The sequence below is a fragment of the Ornithorhynchus anatinus genome, chromosome 5 (assembly GCF_004115215.2).
Source record: "Ornithorhynchus anatinus isolate Pmale09 chromosome 5, mOrnAna1.pri.v4, whole genome shotgun sequence".
NCBI classification, from domain to species: domain Eukaryota; kingdom Metazoa; phylum Chordata; class Mammalia; order Monotremata; family Ornithorhynchidae; genus Ornithorhynchus; species Ornithorhynchus anatinus.
In genome coordinates this window covers 8,770,832-8,788,140 of record NC_041732.1, presented here as the reverse complement: position 1 = coordinate 8,788,140, position 17,309 = coordinate 8,770,832, and the positions used below count along the sequence as shown (strand labels likewise).

The following is a 17,309-nucleotide window of genomic DNA, read 5'->3' as shown; positions in this document are numbered from 1 at the left end:
TGTACCTGAAACAGGTGAGCGATATGCAATCGATTCCTCAAGATTCAAAGTATAGGCTATCACTAACCAAAAAAACCCCCCAAAAAGCTGAATATCACATTTTCTTTAAAATCTTTACTTTCTCTAGACCTTCTATCCTAAGCCAGATGCTTAAAAGCTCCTCAGAGTCCTTCTCTGAAAGACAAATTGAATGCTACATTTTAGCCTACCAGGAAATAAAAGAAAATCATACTCCCTCATATGAGCAATGAGGTGAAAATGGCACTTACAAATTGTTCACTCATTCTGCCCTGTTCGGCAATGAAAACCCCACTAAACAAATATAGAGCAATTTAAAAACCCACGCTTGGCACTTAAGTAATTGTATTGTCGTATCTTTAATTCTAACTTACCCAATCCTGTTTAACATTATTATTATTAATAACAACTATAATTACTAATGATAGCATTTGTCAAATGCTTATTATTCATCAAGCACTGTTGTAAACGCTGGGGCAAATACAAGTTCATCAGGCCAGACACAGGACCTGTCCCACATGGGGCTCACAGTCTATGTAGAAACAAGGTCAGGCGCTGAATCTCCATTTTACAATTGAGGGAAACTGGGGCCCAAAGTCATGCATCAAGGCAAATGGAGCCAGAATTAAAACCTAGGTCCTCTGATTTCCAGGCCAGTGCTTTTTCCAATAAGCCACACCGGTTCCCTTACACAAAATATACAAGCAGCATGGCTTGTATATAGACAAGACAAATAGACAGGCAGCGTGGCTCAGTGGAAAGAGCCCGAGCTTAAGAGTCAGAGGTCGTGGGTTCTAGTCCTGGCTCCGCCACTTGTCAGCTGTGTGACCTTGGGCAAGTCACTTAACTTCTTGGTGCCTCAGTTACCTTCTGTAAAATGGGGATTAAGACACTGAGCCCCACATGGTACAACTTGATTACACTGTATCTACCCCCGCACTTAGAACAGTACTCAGCACATAGTAAGCACTTAACAAATACCAAAAAAAAAAAATTAGCTCAGTAATGAATCATCATCATCAACAATGGCATTTATCGAGTGCTTACTATGTGCACAGCACTGTACTAAGTGCTTGAGAGTGCATAATACAGCCAAGTTGGGAGACATGTTCACTCCCCATGAGCTTACAGTTTACAAGGGGAGACAGTCATTAATATAAATAGTTTATAACATAAAACTGAATCAGATATGAATGATTCCTTTACTTCCAGAAGTTACCAGTCTTGTTTTTCCGATATTTATTTTTTTTTTTAATTCTCCAAATTCTCTTCAGACAGGATAGTCAAATCAATCAATCAATGGCATTTATTGAGCGCTTCCTATGTGCAGAGGGCTGTAATGAGCGCTTGGGAGAGTACAATATAACAGAATGAGCAGAAACGTTCCCTGCCCAAAACAAACAACTGTAAACTAAAACCAGTAGCTCAATCCTTGCATGCCCCATAATGACTTAATTTTCGTGATAAGCAGGCATTCTACTTTCATTCCTATGAGCAACTGAGCTCGGTCATCACCACCAAGGCCTTTCAGTGGACACACAATCATCTTCTCCTTGCAGTTGGAAGCCATTAAATGGAACATTACCTATTTCAGTGGTTCGTTTTCAACAGCACACTTCAAAAACCTCATGCTCTGGAAATAGACTAAACAGAAAATTTAGCCTGGAAAGGTGCGGTTTGGAGATAGGCTAAAATCTTATGGTACCATCTTACCTTAATCAAATGAAAGACTCCAAACTCTAGCGCATCTCTGATTTCAAACTCGAAGTAGATTTGAATCAAATCACGAGTCTCTATCCAAACACCTAAAAAAAGAAGGAAAATGATTTTAAGAGACAGCAGGCTGAAATTTTTTTTTCTGGCTTACTGTGTCCTTTGGATTTTAGTCAGCAAAAATCCTTTTATTCTGCTCTGCCTGCTTTTAAGATAAAGTGACGAATTTCCAGACTCGGTTCCTGAAATGCAGAATGAGAGAGAGAGACTCCGGCATAAATGTCAGCTCTTCCAAGCTGCTCATCAACTGCAAAGGAGTTTAATCTGCTTTCCCCCCACCATCCCACCTAATTGAAGAGTAAATCCTGACATCTGCTTAGTGGCATCATAAAGACAGAGCTTTCATTAAACATTTTGAAGTATTCTGATTTAGATCCGGTATTTAGAGGATTCCAAGGAAGGGAGAAAAAAAAGCCAAGGTTATTTGGTCTATTTCAAGTTGCAGAAATATTCTGAAAATGAAAAACTAAAATAATAATAGGGCCTTTCTGTACTCTGGAGAAAAAACAAAACGAAAACACCCTCAATTAAAATGATGAGAGTAGTTAAAGAATGAGAGGAACCAAATCTGAGAATATGATCTTTCATAACAGATTCCATTTAAAACACCTTCTTTACAGAAGCCGGTCCTGGGAGGCAGAAGACCTGGGTTCTAATCCCAGCTTCACTACTTGTCTGTCGTGTAACCTTGGGCAAATCACTTCACTTCTCTGAGCCTCAGTTACCTCATCTGGAAAATGGGGATTAAGACTGTGAGCTCCATGTGGGACAGGGACTGTATGCAGCCTAATTACCTCATAGCTATCTCAATACATAGTACAGTGCCTGGTGCAAAGTAAGCACTTAACAAGTACAATTTTTTAAAAAAGGGGGTCACAAAATTGTCTCAGTGTCACAAGCCTTGGTCCCCTTAATTATGGAGGGTGGGTGGAACCCACCTGGCTCCCAGTTTACAGAGTTTTATTTCCCTTAAGCCAGTTAAATTCTAAAGACTCCTACGGTAGATCCGGCCAGTTATATAATAATAATGGTATTTATTAAGCACTATGTGCCAAGCACTGGGGTAGATACAAGGTAATCAGGTTGTCCCACGTGGGGCTCACAGATTTAAGGAGTTGACGCAAAGAGAAGTGAAGTGACTTGCCCAAAGTCATACAGCTGAAAAGTGGTGGAGCTGGAATTAGAATCCACGACATCTAATTCCCAAACCCAGGCTCTTTCTACTAAGCCATGCTGCTTCTCATTATATATGCATTTAGCTCTCTCTTCTTGATTGCAGTTATCTGCACTCCTTCCTTGAATCAAAACTGCAGGAACAGGAAGCAACGTGGTCTACAAGATAGAGCGCGGGCCTAGGAGTTAGAAGGACCTGGGCCCTAATCCCAGCTCTGCCACCTGACCGCTGTGTGACCTTGAACAAGTCACTGCACTTCTCTGGCCCTCGGCTAACCTCATCCGTAAAATGGGGATTAAAACTGTGAGCCCCGAGTGGGACAGGGACTGTGTGCAGCCTAATTACCTCACATCTCCCTCAGCACTTAGTACAGTGCCTGCCATGTATCACTTAAATACCACAATTATTATTAGGAGGCTTTCCGAGACTGAGGCCCGCCCCCCCTTTTCCTCTGCTCCTCCTCCCCATCCCCCCCTCCCGCCCTCTGCTCTTCCCCCTTCCCCTCCCCTCAGCACTGTGCATATTTGTATATATTCTTTATTACCCTATTTATTTTAATGGCATGCATATCTCTATGATTTTAATTATCTTAATGCTTTGTTTTGTTCTGTTTTGCTTTGCTGTCTCCCCCTTTTAGATTGTGAGCCCATTACTGGGCAGGGATTGTGTCTGTTGCCAAATTGTACAGTCCAAGCACTTTGTACAGTGCTCTGCACATAGTAAGCGCTTAATAAATACTACTGAATGAATATTGTAGTTGTCATTAATAACAATTAAAAACCAAAAAGTTATCTGTCCAAAGTCCTTGGTCTAATTACCTAATTGCCCTTCAATTGGAAACTAAGTGATCCCCTTCAAGAATTTGGGTTTAATATCACTCTGAAGCAGTCCTATATTAGGGCCCAGGTGTTGACTTTTGTTTTTTAAGGGGTTTTTTTGTTTATTTTGCTTGCTTTGAGTTTGGAGCTGGTTTCATATAGACACTGCAGGAGTTTGTTGAGATTCGTTTCGTTCCGACACCCATTTTGAAGTGATGTCTGTGGTCACGCTCCCTGCCCGCTCCCCATGCAACCTTCTCACTAGAGGCTCCAGGTCCAAACAAAGGCAGCTTGAATCATTTCAATCTTTCTTTCAAAGACAGGCCTTGCCTGTCAGTGGCTTTTTTTTCCAGTAAATTTCTTCAGTCTCTCCAAGGCTTTTGCACAGGCGTTGGCCTGACTGTGTTTTGGATGTGGATAACTACAGTGACCCTTTCTCCACTGGAAAAGATTACATAAAACCACACCAATATCGTTATTATTACCTCTTACAGTGTGTTAAACTGCCAGTTTTTCTGGTGTGTGTTTTGAAAACGTGCTAACTCGCTTTCACAGTCATCTCTGTTTTCTGCCTTATTTCTAAATTGAAGCCAATGCTATTAGACTGTATGCTTTTGTAGTCAGCTTTCCAAACCAGAAAAGGCATAGGGAAGTCAAAACACCAGACAGCTGACTCTTGACAATTACAGAATGTTCTTGAACCAATGTCTTTTCCAGTTTTTTTAAAAAATATATAACTCAGATATATTAACAAGCATAACAGAAATCTACTCATTGGCTTAAATGTTCATTACTGACCAAAAAGTCCTCCAGACAGTAAGCTAGCTGTGGGTAGAGAATGGTTATGACTACTATTATACTGTACTCTCCTAACCCCTTAGTATAGTGCTCTGAACACGGTAAGTACTTAAATCCCATGGATTGACTGATTGGTGAATAAATGGTTTTCTCAACTCCTGCCGATGAAAAAGAAAAATGCCGGGACTGTTAAAACAAGAGCCAGAGAGAGAGAAAGAGTCAAAGGGAGACACAGAAATAGACAATGAAAGACAGAGAGACAGAGAAATGGACAGAGAGAAGGAGAGAGAGAGACAAAGAGAAAAAGTATGTGTGTGTTTGTGTATGTTTTCTCTTAATGACATGGAGCCGTTCCTCCTCAAGTCCCTCCGCGCTTGCCAGCATTGCAATTAAGTCTGTGAATGAGCTCAGTTTTTTCTCAACAAGACGGCTTCATTTCACAAAAGTTCTGAGCAGCACCATCATCTGGATGTCTCAATCCCAGAAGGATTCCTGGAAACCCTTTCAGATTGCAGGTTTACAGATCAATCGATCAGTGGGATTTACTGAGTATTTCTTATGTGCAGAATAGAGGACAATAGAACTCTTTTGGTAGACGCGTTCCCTGCCCACAGTGTAGCTTTCCCCTGCAGGGACTCGACCTTTCGCTGCAAAAAATAATTACAGCCTTTCTGAACGAATCAAACTGGGCCTGGATTTGATTTCATCTGACACGATCAGCGAGTCCAGACCCTGAAATTGAGAAGCAAGGTGTACTAGTGGATAGAGCATGGACCTGGGAGTCAGAAAAACCTGAGTTCTAATCCTGCCTCTGCCACTTATCTGCTGTGTGACCTTGGACAAGTCACTTCACTTCTCTGGGCCTCAGCTACCTCAACTGTAAAATGAGGATGAATACTGTCAGTCCCACATGGGACATGGACTGCATCCAACCTGATTAGCTTTTATCTACCCCAACACCCTGTACAAAGTAAGCACTTAAATCATTAAAAAATTCACTAATTCATCACCCCTTCTGGAAAATGAAAAGCCCTGAGGGATGAGAGCAGAGGATATGGGGTAAGGAGTGGAGATTAATCACAGCAAGGCTGAAGAGTCTTTGTGGTTTAACTGAGCGTAAATCTTCCACAAGCTTTCTAGGTGGTTCCAGTCTGTTCATACCATGACTGAATTATAAACTAGATAGAAAAGGGAAGAGCATGGGGGACAAAAAAAAGTTTTTTTCAAGAGACCATTCTTTCTATGAAAGCCAGCAAGGTACTCTCACCTGAATGAAGAGAGGCGGCAGCAGCAGGGTTGAGATTAGAGAAGTTAAGCAGTGAAACTTTTCAAAAACAGCAAATCAATACCATGCACGTATCCGAGGACAGATCTAGAATTCTGCCCAGTTTTAGCTCCCTTAATTTAATTCAGCAGCTAGCGGGGGAAAAAATACTCCCACGTTCTCAACCAAGGCAGGAAGAAGAAACCGTAATTTTGAAATCGCCTTTACTTCTAAGGTACTCAGAACTAGGTTCTCTAAGAGCTGTTCTAAAACAGCATCACCCTTTCATCCAGCACTTAGAACAGCACCTGGCATGTAGTAAGCACTTAAATACCAAAATTATTATAAATTGGATGCTCTTTGAGGGCAGGGTCTCTGCCTTGCTACCTCTGCACTCTCTCAAGCACTTAGTATAGTGTCTGGCACTAAGATCATTACACATTCCTGATTGAGTGAAATGTCTTGGGTTTGCTGTACTCTCCTAAAGCGCTTAGTGTAGTAAAGAGCCCTGGGTAGACATTCAGTAAATATCATTCATTTAAAATAATAACTGCGGTATTTGTGAAACACTTGCTATATGCCAACCACTGTACTAAGCACTGGGATAGACACAGGATAATCAGGTTCTACATGAGACTCATAGAGTAAGTAGGAGGGAGAACAGGTGATGAATCCCCATTTTGGAGATGAGAAATCTGAGGCCCAGAGAAATGAATGACTTGTCCAAGTCACACAGCAAACAAGTGGCAGATCCAGGATTAGAACCCAGATCCTTTTGACTCTCAGGCCTGGGCTCTATCCAGTAGGCCAAACTGCTTCTCTAGTCACTCAATAATTATCAATTGATGGAAATTATTAAACATCTACTGCCCTCAATGAAGCAACATGGCCTAATGGATAAAGAAAGGGTCTGGGAGTCTGAAGGACCTGGGTTCTAATACCAGCTCTGCCACTTGTCTGTTGTGTGACCTTGGGCAAGCCATTTTTCCTCTCTGGGCCTCTTATTTAATCGGTAAAATGAGGATTAAGGCTGTGAGCCCCCTGTGGGACAAGTCAATTAGCCTGTATCTAGCCCAGTGTAGAACAGTGCCTGGCACTTAGTAAGCACTTATATACCATTAAAAAATGAGCTTACAGTCTACAGGAGAAGAAAGACATTAACAAATGAATACATTATGGATATGTATTCCATGGATAACTGAGGGAGAGAGGGGTGAATGAATGGTGCAAATCTAAGTGCAAGGATGATGAAGAAGAGAGTGGGAGAACATAATAAGAGGGCTTAGTTAGGGAAGGTCTCTTGGAGGAGGTGTGCCTTCAATAAGTCTTTGAATGTGAGGAAAGTCTATCATGTGACGGTCTGTCAGATTTGAAGAGGGAGGGCATTCCAGGCCAGAGGCAGAACATGAGCAAGGGGTTGGCAGTGAGATAGACGAGATCGAGGTACAGTGAGTAGGTCAGCACGAGGGGAGCAAAGTGTGTGGGCTGGGTTGCAGTAGGAGAGTAGGGAGGTAAGATAAAAGGGGACAAGTTGATTGAGTGCTTTAAAGCCAATGGTGAGGAGTTTCTGTTTGATGAGCAGCCACTTGAGGTTCTGAAGGAGTAGGGAAACATGAACCGAACAGTTCTGTAGAAAAGTCATCCGGACAGCAAAATCAAGTACCGACTGGAGTGGAGAGACAGGAGGCTGGGAGGTCAGCAAGGAGGCTGATGGAGTAATCATGGCGGGTTAGAATATGTGCTTGAATTAGACATGATCTCTGCTCACGAGGCGCTTACAATCTAGTGGAGGAGGCAGAAGTGACAATGAATTACAGACAATGATGGGGCAAAGAATAAGGAAGGATATGCACATAAGCACTGTGGGGCTGAGGGTGCAGGGAATATTGAAGTGCTTAGAGGACAGAGACTCAAGTGCCTGAGAGAGGCAGAAGGGTAGAGGAAATACAGTTGCGAGAAGAGAGGTTAATCAGTGAAGGCTTCTTGGAGGAAATTGGACTTCAGTGAGGACTTCAAGACGGAGAGTGAGGCAGTCAGTTGGAAACCGAGGACGGAGGGAGTTTCAGGCAGGAGGATGTGGACAAAAGGTCAGAGACAAGATGGACAAGATCGAGGTACTGAAAGTGAGTTGGTGCTAGGGGATCGAAGTGTGCGGGCTGGGTTGTAGTGGGAGAGGGCGGAGGTTAAGTAGGACGGGGAGAGTTGATTGAGTTTCTTAATGCAAATGGAGAAAAGTGCAAAGGAGACCTTAGGAGAATTATGGATTGTTTTCTAATCAACTACCTAATCCTACTCTTCATTAGCACAGTATTTGCAAGTGCACAGTAGCCAAAGGAAAGCGTACTAGGAAAAGAGAGAACAAAGCCTCTAGATGTATCAATACACTAGATGTTGACTTTGCATTTAATTAAAACCTTGATTTTGAGATGCTTGCTTTCTAAGCATTCATGCTTTGGTGGGAGGGGAGGGGGAAGGACACTTGGGAAATCATTACTGAAATAAATATGAAAACAATTTATAAACTGCTTTGAAAGTTGTGCTTAAGGAAAAGCTGGAAAGGAAGTTCTCTCTCTGTGGGCAGGGGAATGTGTCTACCAACTCCGTTGTTTTGTACTCTCCCCAGTGTTCAGTTCAGTGCTCTGGACACGGTAAAAACGCTCAATAAATACCATTGATTGAGAAAACAAAACGGATGATTCACTTCTAAGAAAAAGCTGGCTCAAAGGAAGGAATACCTTCAAGTAAGATTTCACCCACTTGACCTATGTAAACTGGAAAAAAAAAAGCCGCTCTGAGAAAAAGATGGCAGCACCTGGAAATTTCCTTTTTCAAATAGCAGCAGCTCTTCATATTTTGTGGAATGTGGAGTCAGATGACAACAGCACACTCAAAACTGTGTTATGAAACCATCTTTGTGCCAAGATTCTTATTTCCTCTTTTTCAAGACAAGGGATTTCCACTTCAAAGAACAAAAGTAGTTCCAACATTTTTTTTAAACTTCTTTTAAAGGTATTTATTTTCAAAGACTTTCATTGCAGTGTGGGCAACAGCGTGGCCTAGTGGAAAGAGCATGGGCCTGGGGGTCAACGGACCTGTATTCTAATCCTGGCTCTGCTGTGTGACTTGGGGCAAGTCACAGTCTCTCAGTTTCTCTATCTTTAAAAATGAGGATTAAAGGCCTGTTCTCCATCTCACTGAGATTTTGAACCCCATGTGGGACAGGGTCTGTGTCCAATCTGGTTATCTTTTACGTACCCCAGGGCTTAATAGATTGGTTGGTACATAGTAAGCACTTAACCAACACCACAATTTTAACAATATTTTTTTCCTAAAAAAGCCACAGTTAAGAAAGCTATAGTGCAGAAGGCAGAAGGTTTTCTACTTGCCTGCTTTCGCCATGCTAGGATAAGAGTTTATCTATAAGCTAGCCCTGGGGGAAAAGCAGTGTGACCTAATGGATACAGCACAGGCCTGGGAGTCAGAAGGACTTGGGTTCTACTCCCAGCTCTGCCACTTACCTGCCGTGTGACCTTGGACAAATCACTTCACTTCTCTGTGCTTCAGTTACTTCATTTGTAAAATGCAGATAGGGACTGTGTCCAACTTTATTTCCTTGTATCCACCCCAGCCCTTAGTACAGTGCTTGTCACACAGTAAACACTTCACAAATGCAATAATAATAATTATTATTATGGTACTTGTTAAACACTTACTGTGTGCCAAGCTCTGTTGTAAGCACTGGGGTAGATACAAGTTAACCAAGTTGGACACAGTACCCATCCCACATTGGACTCACATTCTTCATCTCCATTTTTTACAGATGAGGTAACTGAGGCACAGAGCAGTTAAGTGACTTGCCTGAGGTCACACTGCAGAGAAGTAGAGAAGCAGCATGGCTTAGTTGAAAGAGCACGGGCTTGGGAGTCAGAGGTCGTGGGTTCTAATCTTGGCTCCTCCACTTGCCTGCTGTGTGACCTTGGGCAAGTCATAACATCTCTGTGCCTCAGTTACCTCATTTGTAAAAATGGGGATTAAAAAATGTGAGCCCCATGTGAGACAATCTAAAATAATAATAATGTTGGTATTTAAGCGCTTACTATGTGCCAAGCACTGTTCTAAGCGCTGGGATAGATACAGGGTAATCAGGTTGTCCCACGTGAGGCTCACAGTTAATCCCCATTTGACAGATGAGGTAACTGAGGCACAGAGAAGTTAAGTGACTTGCCCACAAGCTAACAAATGGCAGAGCCTGGATTCGAACGCATGACCTCTGACTCCCAAGCTCGTGCTCTTTCCACTGAGCCACGCTGCTTCTCTGATTACCCTGTATCTACCCCAGCGCTTAGAACAGTGCTCAGCACATAGTAAGTGCTTAACAAATGCCATAATTATTATTATTATTAAAATCCAGGTCCTTCTGACTCCCAGGCCAGTGGTCTATCCACTACACCATATTGCTTCTCATTATTATTACCAGTCAGTTAATCGTATTTATTGAGCCCTTACTGTGTGCAGGACAACGAACTAAGAGCTTGGGAAAGTACAATACAGCCATAAACAGGCACCTTCCCTGCTCATAACGAGTTTACACAGGCCTGGTAGTCAGAAGGACCTGGTTTCTAATCCCGACTAATCCCCAGCATGTAGTCCAGGTCTGTTCTACAGTAAGCATTTAAATACCATCTAAATTTATTTTTTTTTTGAAAAGCAAAACCCTCATTCATTCAATAGTATTTACTGAGCGCTTACTATGTGCAGAGCACTGTACTAAGCACTTGGAGTGTACAATTCAGCAACACATAGAGACAATCCCTGCCCAATAATGGGCTCAGTGTCTAAACGGGGGAGACAGCAAAGCAAAACAGAAGAAAATAAAACAAGCAGTTTAGCGCAGACATCATCAAGATAAATAAAATCACAGAGATATACATAATATTAACAAAATAAATAGGGAAATAAATATATATAAATGATCACAGTGTTGAGGGGAGGGGGGGAGAAAGCAGAGGGAAAGGGGGGCTCAGTCTGGGAAGGCCTCCTGGAGGAGGTGACCGCTCAGTAGGGCTTTGAAGAGGGGAAGAGAGTTTGGCAGAGGTGAGGAGGGAGGACATTCCAGTACAGTGGTAGGACGTGGGCCAGGGGTCGATGGCAGGCTAGGCGTGAACGGGGGACAGTGAGGAGGTGAGTGGCCAAGGAGCGGAGCGTGCGGGTTGGGCAGTAGAGAGAAGGGAGGTGAGGTAGGAGGGGGCAAGGTGATGAGAGCTTTGAAGCCAAGAGTGAGGAGTTTTTGTTTCATGCGAAGGTTGTCAGGCAACCACTGGAGCATTTTGAGGAGGGGAGTGCCATGCCCAGAGTGTTTCTACAAGTATGTTACCAGAAGTGGAACTTGGTCAAAGAAGCCGAAGATGATAATTTAACCTATGTCACAAAATGACAAGAGGTTAACGTCAGCATGGGTAGAGAACTTGGGAAGGAGGGAGGTAAGAAGTACTAACAAAAGGTACCCATGGCTGGTGGAACACTTTTGTAGGGAAAAAGGAGGGAAAAGAAACACTAGATGCTGCTACAAATGCATCAGTGAGATTTAGAAGGATGGAAGATAGTTGTGAACCAAAAACAAATGAAGATTTAATGCTTATAAGGTGGGTTAATGGGTGAATTTGCCCACTGAAAACTCAAAACTGAGCTCAGGGAAGGCTCTGAGGAAAAAAAAAAAAAAGGAACAGGTTCACCTTCACCGGTATAAATACGAGATGCCAGGAGGACATCTAATTGGAAATGGCCTGATGTCTATGTTCTATCCAGAACTTGACTGATGGGGAAAGTTCAGAGGTTGACAGGATGATTTTAGACGTGGTTATGGGCAGGAATATTACTGAATACAAGGGCTGATTTCTGAGTAGCAGCCAAGGGCAATAGCCAGACTTATTTTATTAGAGTAGCAGTGTTGAGTACTCCTGGTGGTGACATTAACAACTTTTTTGGTCAAACGAATGTTATTTCCTTTGCTGCATTTATTTCTTCTGGAAGAGATAGCACATAATAGAGACAGAGTGCAGCTGTTCACTCAATGGCTCTCATTAAAGGCAACTACACCATCTTCTGCGAATGACAGTTGACGTTAGCATCCCATTAGCACTTTGATTTGGGACAAAGCCCAGGGCAAAGAGCCACATCTGAGCTTGCCAGTTTCAGGCTAGACATCAGATTTGTAGATGGTTTATCAGCTGACATAAAAACTGCCTACTAGTCATTCGTTCATTCAAATGTATTTATTGAGGGCTTAGTGTATACAGAGTGTATATACAGAGCACTTGCTTACATGTGTTCATATTTATTATTCTATTTATTTTATTAATATTTCTATATATTTATATTGATGTTACCGACGCCTGTCTACTTGTTTTGTTGTCTGTCTCCCCCCTTCTAGACTGTGAGCCCACTGTGGGTAGGGATTGTCTCTGTTGTCGAATTGTACTTTCCAAGCACTTAGTTCAGTGCTCTGCACACAGTAAGCGCTCAATAGCTACGACTGAATGAATGAATGGATGCAGAGCACTGTACTAAGCAATTGGGAGACCACGATAAAATAATAAACATACATATTCCCTGCCCACAATGAACTTAAAGCCTGGGGGGGGGGGAGACCGACATTAATATAAATAAATCAATAATAATAATGGGGTATTTGTTAAGCGCTTACTATATGTCAGGCACTGTACTAAGCGCTGGGGTGGATACAAGCAAATCGGGTTGAACACAGTCCCTGTCCTACGTAGGGCTCACAGTCTTACTCCCCATTTTACAAATGAGGTAACAGAGGCCCAGAGAAGTGAAGTGACTCGCCCAAGGTCACATAGCAGACAAGTAGCAGAGCCTGAATTAGAACCCATGACCTTCTGACTTCCAGACCCGAAGCTCTACCCTCTATACCATGCTGCTTCCTCATACCATGCTGCATGTACATAAGTGCTGTGGGGCTGGGAAGGGGGAAGAAAAAAGGGAGCAAGTCAGGGCAACTGGCAGAAGAAGATGGGAGAAAAGGGAGGGGCGGGCTTAGTCAAGGAAGGCCTCCTGGAGGAGATGTAGTCCAATACAGTAAGCCTTTTCCACATTTACCTAATACTTAGTAATGTTTTGAATTCTTATAATATTTGTTAAGCTCTTACTGTGTACAACACTGTTCTAAGCACTGGGGTATATACAAATTAATCGAGACAGACACAGTCCCTGACCCATATGGGGCTCACAGTCTAAGTAGAAGAAAGAAATGGTAGTGAATCCCCATTTCTGCAGATAAGGGAACTGAGGCATAGAAAAGTTAAGTGACTTGCCCAAAGTCACATAGCAGACAAAGGGTAGAGCTGGGATTAGAACTCAGGTTCTCTGACTCTCAGGCTCATGCTTTATCCACGAGGCCTCACTACTTTTCTAGTGGTGCATCTGAAAGTAATAGGTGGCATACTGTTATGCTGTACTTGTGGGCAGGGAATTGAGAACTGTTTACTGTTGTACTGTACTCTCCCAAGCGCTTATACAGTTCTCTGCACATAGCCCACAATAAATACAACTGATTGATTGGAAGCATTAGGGACGTGAAGGTCCATTTTTAATTTGGGAAGGTTCTTTCTGATTCCCTTTAGGTCAGTTGAATTGTTTTCAGGCTCAGGTGATTTTGCACACATTCATTCAATCGTATTTATTGAGCGCTTACTGTGTGCAGAGCATTATACTATGGCTCAGCCACAGCTGTGAAGAAAGGCGAATGAAGAAAGTACGGAGAGATCGGAGAGCCCAGCGAGTAGGAGATGGGATGGAGCCCAGGACTTGAGCTAAAGCACCACTCTGCCACCTCCCCGACTGGGAAAACCCAGGACTCTCGACTTGATTCCGCACAGGCTCTCGTACCACCCTACATTAGACAGAGAGGGGGCATTTAAAGCATTTTAAAGGGTCAGAAAATCATTAAAGCGAAAAGGAAAAATGAGACTCTATCGATCCGTTCTCCTGGGACATGGGGGATGTATTCTCGCAAAAGTCCATGCTAAGAAAAAGTGGTACTGGGGTATTATGTTCAACGCCACATACTTAAGCAAGCTCGTTTTGGGCAGAGAAGATGTCTGCTTATTGTTACAGTGTACTCTCCCAAGCATTTAGTACTCTGCACACGGTAAGAGCTCAATATATATGATTGACTGAATGAATCAATAGATGAATGGTATGTGAGAGCTCACTGTGTGCAGAGCACTTTATCAAGCACTTAGGAGAATACCATACAACAGAGTTGGTAGGTACATTCTCTGCTCAAAACAAATTTACAGATTAGAGGGGGAGACAGAAACTAGAATAAATTGTGGACATGTCCATAAGTGCTGTGGGGCAGAAGGTGGAGTGAATATACCACTAAATAACATTTAAAAAATATATGTATACATACATATATGAGTGTATATATACACACATAAATGCATACATATATATATTCTCTGTTCATCCCATAAACCAGTATATTAAAGAAATATTATTCCACAAGGTAATAAATAACATTATATAACTGCAAAAAGGAAAGGAGGGAGGAGAAGAAAAAAAATGTGCCCAGTGCTTACTATGTGGCAGGCATTGTACTAAGTGCTGGGGTAGATACAAGCTAATCAGGTTGGATTCATTCCCTGTTCCACATGGGGCTCACAGTCAATCTCCATTTTATAGATGGGGGAACTGAGGTACAGAGAAGTGAAGTGATCTGCTCTTGGTCATACAGAAAATGGCAGCAGAGGATTAGAACCCATGTCCTTCTGACTCCCAGACCCATGCTCTATCCACTAGGCCAAGCTGCTTCTCTAAATCATACATAATAGCTACAGAAATCTTACATGCCTCCCAATTTTTGCTTTCTCCGGTTTGAGACTATACAAGAAAATTCATCATATGCCTAGTTGTTACCCAATAATCCATCAATTAATTCATTCAATCGTATTTACTGAGTTTACTGTGTGCAAAGCACTGCACTAAGTGCTTGGGCGAGTACAATATAACAGTAAACAGACACATTCCCTACCCACAGTGATCTTACAGTCTAGCGGGGGAGACAAACATTTATCTAAATAGATTAATGTCATTTATTATTATTATTAATATTACTACTAATAATAATGGTATTTGTTAAGCACTTACTGTGTGCCAAGCACTGTTATTTATTAAGCACTTACTACGTGCAGAGCACTGGACTAAGCTCTTGGGAGAGTCCAATACAACGGAAGTGGCAGGCACCTTTCCTTCCCACAACAAGCTACTCCCCAAAACACGTTAACCTTCTCTAAAGTGAAACCACATCACAGAAAAGAACCACTCGGCAAAAGAGATTCGTTGAAGAGGGACTGAGAGCCCTGCAGAAAAACCATCAGCCAAACAGGAGTGGAAAAGAATCAAATCTAAGCCCAATTCCAACCTCCTGGATGCCAAAGGGTCTCCCCTGAACAAGGGAAAATCGCCATCACCGACATTTGACTGAGAAGGAGGCATCTTCAAAGGTTCAAGGGAGGATGGCAAGATCTGTAAAAACATCCCCTATAAATTATTCTTCAATGGAAAAAACTGCCTTGATATTTCTAGATTCTTCACTGAAGGCTCCGCAGCTCAATCCCCCATGGGGGGCTGCTAACAGCTTCTCTCTGCTGCCTGCATCGCTACACCTCCGCTTTCTTTCTCTCTCCCGGAGGAAATTTAAAGAACAAAAAAATTTTGATGAGAGACTTCAGAGAACTACATTCTTTTTAAAAGGTCAGAACTCGACCATGATTGCCTAGGCGGTGCGAACCAATTTTTTACGAGCCTCTAAAAAAAAAAAGCCTGCAATTATACATCAGCAAAGACATTTAAGTATTGTAGCAAAGACTTGGCGTCCTATTCGCTTGAAGGTGTTGAAGTTCACGATGGTCTCCAGTTTACAGCAAGGGTATTTTGAGAGTCCTGTGACGTCTTCCAAGGAGTTCATTCATTCCAATCCATCATATTCATTCAATTTGTAACTGTGCCTCATTTTCTCAACTTCTCCCACCTCTAAGAGCTGGCTCACACTCCCCCTCCTGCCTAGAACCCCAATCCACCAGACCTGGGCTCTCCTCAGTCTTCCAAGTCCTTCCCAACCCCACCTCTTCCGGGAGGCTTTTCCAGATTCCTTTTCTTACTTCTCAAGTCAAATTCTCTCGCCTATTATGATCTCAGCACTTTTGCACCCATAACCTCCTGCATAACCCCCCCATCTAGACTGTGAGCCCATTGTGGGCAGGGATTGTCTCTCTGTATTACTGCATTGCACCTTCCAAGTGCTTTGTACAGTGCTCTGAACACAGTAAGCGCTCCCTAAATACGGCTGAATGAACAAATGCGGCTCTTTGATATATAGCAAAGTACACACTCTACTGTCGAAACACTTTGCTCTCCTCTTGGAAGTTATTCTGTCTCTTCCATTAGATTATAATCAATCACTTGTATTTATTGAGCACTCACTGTGTTCAGGGCACTGTACTGAGAGCTCGGGAGAGTACAACACAATATACTGGACACATTCCCTGCCCACAAGGAGCTTACAGTGAAGACAGCATAACCTCCTTGAGGGCAGAACCCGGGTCTTTTACCATTGTTGTGTCCCTTTAACAACTCTGATCTGTGCCTTTCGGCTATTTGTTACCTGCCCTGTCCTCAACCCCGCAGCACTTAGGTACATAGCTATAAATGATGTATTTATATTAATATCTTGCCTTCCCCACTAGACTCTAAGCTTGTTATGGGCTGGGAATATCTCTATTTGCTGCTGAATTGTACTTTCCAAGGGCTTAGTACAGTGCTCTGCACATAGTAAGGGCTCAAGAAATACGATTAAATGAATGAATGGGAATGGGTTTATCAGCTCTGTGGCAATGTTCTCTCCCAAGCACTTAGTACAGTGCTCTGAACACACTAAGTGCTCAGTAAATATGACTGATTGGTTGATACAATGCTTTCTCCATACAGCAGGCGCACGATAAATACTAATGACAGAATGATTCCACACTGTGTGCATTTAAGGATCGCCTCTTGACATGCTGATATATTTGCCACAGGCTACACCCTTTTTTGGCTATTTTTAATTCACCAACACTAGGGAGTGCATGGGTGTTTTCCAATATAGATCAAATAAAATCTGTACTTAAAATTGTCCAGAAAGGCTCAGACTGCTGCCAGGGGCCCATTTTCTATGCTAAATTCGTGGCTAATCACAAAGTCCTTAAATAACAGATACCTTAAAAGGCCATCATTTATTAAATTGCCATAACTAAGGATCTATTTTGTTTCCTTTCTGAAAGTTCAAACCTATGTTTTTGACTACAAGCATCTGCTTATTTAACAGACATACCAACTGACTTTTTCGGTACATAAGCACTTTTACAGGGTAGTTACTACAAATTGCTGCGGGATAATTTCA

General features: G+C 42.4%; 1 protein-coding gene across 2 annotated transcripts in view; it reads right to left on the bottom strand.

The window, feature by feature from the left end:
* GLCE (glucuronic acid epimerase) overlaps positions 1-17,309 on the bottom strand; it is a 110,078-nt gene that overhangs the window by 67,101 nt on the left and 25,668 nt on the right. For both annotated transcript variants that reach the window (XM_029066031.1, XM_029066030.2), the window contains one exon: positions 1,732-1,823. The gene's annotated coding sequence lies outside the window, so the exon portion shown is untranslated. The remainder of the gene's footprint in view (positions 1-1,731; positions 1,824-17,309) is intronic.